Here is a 4,765-nt window from a genome sequence, read left to right on the forward strand (position 1 = left end):
TTATGGTGTGGTGATGGTGGTGGTGATGGTGGTGATTGTGGGGGTGGTGATTTTGGTGGTGATGGTGTTGGTGGTAATGGTGGTGATGGTGGTGATTGTGATGATGGTGGTGATTGTGATGATGGTGGTGATGGTGGTGGTGATAGTGGTGGTGATGGTGGTGATTTTGGTGATGGTGGTGATTGTGGTGGTGGTGATGGTGGTGATTGTAATGATGGTGGTGATTGTGATGATGGTGGTGATTGTGGGGGTGGTGATGGTGGTGATGGTGATGGTGGTGATTGTGGGGGTGGTGATTGTGGTGGTGATGGTGGAGGTGATGGTGGTGATTGTGGTAATGGTGGTGGTGAAGTATGGATGTTGGTGGTGTTTATGATAGCGAAGTTTGTGGTGTTGGTGATGTTGGTGTTGATGATGGTGGTGATTGTGGTGGTGATGGTGGTGATGGTGGTTAGTCCGGCAAAACAGCCCCCTACCTCGTCGTTGGTGCTGGACGGCAACGCTGCGGTGGGCAGCAGTGCCGTGGGGGGGGGGGGGCAATGTAGATTGGCCATCACCCTCATGGCGTTTGTAGCCACCACAGCGGCTAAATGGGGGCTCTGGATGCGTACGAGGGGCTGGTAACCCCTCCACCTTCAAATAACTTACCACTAAACCACGAAGAAAATATCAAACAAAGCTTGTGCCGGAGGCCCCAGGGGGACAGGCGTCTATGACGTCTCCATTTGGCGGAGCCAGGCGACTGAATCTTTACCCTCGGGGCTCCTCTAGAAGCAGAAAAAAGCCACTGCGGGTGGCCACGTGGAATGTTCGAATGCTCAGTGCGGAGGAGAGGCTGCCACTCCTCTGCCAGGAGCTGGACCGGTACCGCCTGGACCTCTGTGGTATTCAGGAGGTCCGGTGGACCGGCACTGGCTCCTGCCACCATGAGGGGTGGACAGTCCTCTACTCGGGTCAGGAGACTGCCAAACAACAGGGTGTGGCTCTTCTTCTGAACAAAAGAATGAAAGGGGTGTGGGAGTGTGGCGGTGAGGTGTGGGAAGCTGTAATCCCCATGCTACTTTGGGCTCGCCTTCCCATCAACCAGAGGCGAGGAGTGGTGGGCGTGGTTACTTATGCCCCCACCAAAGATGAACATCAGTGGAGGGATGCAGGCAAGGCCAATGAGTCAGATGCCTTCTATGACCTCCTGTCACAGGTGCTGGCTAAAGTGTCCCCTCAGGATCAAGTCATCCTGTTGGGTGACTTTAATGCCAGAGTTGGTCATTATGATGGCACCTAGTCTGGAATAGTTGGAAGGCACGGGCCAGATCAGCTCAATAACAACGGTAGGAGGCTGATAGATTTTTGTGCAGCCCATGGGCTTGTAATTACCAACACGCTGTTCCGGCCTCGGTGCATCCACACAACATCATGGATGCATGCCGGGTCCAAGCAAGACCATCTGCTGGACTAAAAAGTGCAGAACAGCAGATGCCCGCCCATGTCCTTTACACCAGGACCTACCATGGAGCTGATCTGCCCACTGACCATCGACTTGTCATCTGTAAGATGCGCCTGCCATTCTTCCACTCCGGTGGTGGGTGTACACCCAGGACGCCATTCTTTCCACAGTGGCCTAGTCTCAGCTAGCTGATGAAAGTTTCAAGCAAGAATTTAATCATCGCTTGAAGCTGGGGTTGGCATAATCCCCGACTCCTCTGGATGTCGAGGGGAAATGCACGAGGTTTAGGACTGTGGCTCATGTAGCTGCAATAGCCGGGCAGAGATGATCTCTCAAGCGAAATGCTGAGGGAGGGTGGCGTTTGTGCACAGACTGCCCGACATGACATCATAACAACAGTCTGGACCACTGGACGGGTTCCGCAGGATTGGAAGGATGCCCTTGTGGTCCTCTTCTTTAAGAAGGGGGACTGCACGGACTGTAACAACTACAGGGGCATCTCACTCCTCAGTATGCCGGGAAAGGTCCTGGCAAGGATTATTCAACATCAGCTTGCCAGGCACGCCAAGGAGAGGCTTGCGGAGCTCCAATGCGGTTTCAGGAAAGAGTGGTCCTGCACAGATGCCATATTTGCTGTCTGTCTGCTACAGCAGAGGTGTAGGGAATTCTAACAAGACCTACATCTCTGCTTTATTGACCTGGTCAAGGCCAATGATACCATCAGTAGGCCTGGACTCTGGGTTGTTCTTCATGCTTTCGGAGTCCCTGACTCTCTGCTCACGATTATAAGGACCTTCATGATGGTGAGCGGGCCCGGGTAAAACTATGTGGCTGGGAGTCGGAGCCATTCCCTGTTCACCTTGGGGTGCGACAAGGATGTCCTCTGGCTCCCACATTATTTAACATATATTTCGACCACGTAGTTCGTGAAGCCTTCGATGGCTGTACCGGAGGAATTTCAATCTGGTACAGGTACAATGGGAGGCTGATCGATGCCCGGGTGCAGTCAAGGAATGGCTCCCTATTGGTCAACCATGTTATGTATGCCGATGATCTGGTGATTGCTGCTCATTCAGATAAGGAGTTGGAGGTGCTGCTGTTGAACCTGGAGCGTGCTACTAAGAGGTGGGGCCTTACAATCAGCCCCACCAAAACTAAGCACCTACCTGGGTATTTTGTACCATCGGACACTCCACCTCCACAACTCCCAATTGGTAATGGGGCATTTGTGGAGAGAGTGGAGAGTTTCCCATACCTGAGCAGTGTGCTCATGACCGGTTCCAGTTTGACAGCAGAGGTCTCACTCCGAATCAGTCGAGGGGCATTATTTTTTCGTCGGTTGCATAACGCTGTGTGGAAGCTACCTGGTTTGTTGCTCCACACGAAGCTTTAGGTCTTTTCGGCCATGGTCATGCCCTCTCTTCAATACGCTTGCGAAACGCGGACCCTCCTAATGGAGCATCTTTGCTGGTTAGAAACATTTAGGCTGGCCTGTCTACGATCCATCCTGGGTTTAACCAGGCTGGATTGTGTGAGGAGCTCACAAATCCTTGAAAGATTGGACAAAGTCCCATCGGTAAACTCCTCCAGCAGGCAAGGCTGCATTGGCTAGGTCATGTAGCCCGCATGCCCAGCCACCGCATGCCTAAACAGCTTTAGTTCATACTCTTCGGTAAAGTCACGTAAGTTAAAAAGGAAAACAGTAATTGTGCTGTGACGGTTCCACCTGAAGACGGAGGCTTGTGTTGCCTCCGAAACGTCGTGATTTAATTTATTTGTTTTCCTTTTTTAACCTATGTAACTTTACCGAAAAAACCAAAGAGTATGGATCATTGCAGTCACGAAAACTTCTAATCTAGAAGCTTTAGTTCAGCCGGATAAAGGGGGCTAAATGGGCGCGACACGGGCTAGAGAAAAGATGGAATGATTTGGAGCTGTGTGGACTTGCCGATGACTGGTACCAGCGGTGTCAAGATCGGCCTCTGGGGAGGAGGCTCGTGAAGGATGCTACTGGACAGTTAGAGGCAGTTGCCCTCCAACAACAACGGAGGGCAGAGGAGCGACGCTCACAACAATGAGTGGAGCGCCGGGTGGCTAAATCACAGCAAGCTGGCACAGTAGGGGGCACAGGTGGTGCATCAGCCAGTCATCTCAGTCAATCGACCCGTGGCATCTGGATCTGCCCCGTGACCTCCTGCTAGCGGGCGTGGCCTCAACATGCACACAGCCTGGCACAAGATCCCTGGTGACGTCACCGCCACTTAGTGGCGAATGGCGGTTGTTGTTGTGGTGGTGGTGATTGTGTTGATGGTGGGAGTGGTGATGGTAGTGGTGATGGTGGTGGTGATGATGGTGTTGATGGTGGTGGTGATGGTGGTGGTGATGATGGTGTTGATGGTGGGAGTGGTGATGTAGTGGTGATGGTGGTGGTGTTGATGGTGTTGATGGTGATGGTGGTGGTGCTGATGATGATGGTGATTGTTGACAAGTTCAGGAGAGTTTTGTTAGCCCGGGGAGAGCACTCAAGACGCTTCCTATCACTCCCGCCTGTGATCTGTGGGTCTCCGTGCGAGTCTCCGGGTCTCTGTGCGAGTCCCTGGCAACCCGTGCGAGTCGCTGGCAACCCGTGCCGGTCGACGCAAGGTGACAGCTGCTTCGGTGGCCACCGTCTCCAGGATGCCACTGATGAGGGTCACGCACTCAACTCCCCCCCCCCCCCCCCACGTGCCTCGCCAACGACTCGCGGCGCCACACCGAGGCGCTGGACAGACGGGCACAGCCATAAAGCGTCGCGCTATTCATAGCCCCCCCCCCCCCCCCCGGCATTGACCCCCGCGAGGTGAAGTGCCGTGACCTCACGACGGCTGCAGCACCGCCGGTGTCATGACGACGATGATGAGGTCACCGCTCGCGTGGACTCGGATGAGTTTAGTCGGCGAGCTCGTTTGTATTGTCTCGTTTCCATTGTCTCGAGTGTATTGTCTCGTTTGTATTGTCTCGTTTTTCTATTGTCTCGTGTGTATTGTCTCGTGTGTATTGTCTCGTGTGTATTGTCTCGTGTGTATTGTCTCGTGTGTATTGTCTCGTGTGTATTGTCTCGTTTGTATTGTCTCGTGTCTATTGTCTCGTGTGTATTGTCTCGTGTATATTGTCTCGTGTGTATTGTCTCGTGTGTATTGTCTCGTGTGTATTGTCTCGTTTGTATTGTCTCGTGTGTACTGTCTCGTGTGTATTGTCTCGTGTGTATTGTCTCGTGTGTATTGTCTCCTGTGTATTGTCTCGTGTGTATTGTCTCGTGTGTATTGTCTCGTGTGTATTGTC

Source organism: Lethenteron reissneri, chromosome 61, assembly GCF_015708825.2.
Source record: "Lethenteron reissneri isolate LAM-NWPU_2019-01 chromosome 61, ASM1570882v1, whole genome shotgun sequence".
Lineage (NCBI taxonomy): Eukaryota > Metazoa > Chordata > Hyperoartia > Petromyzontiformes > Petromyzontidae > Lethenteron > Lethenteron reissneri.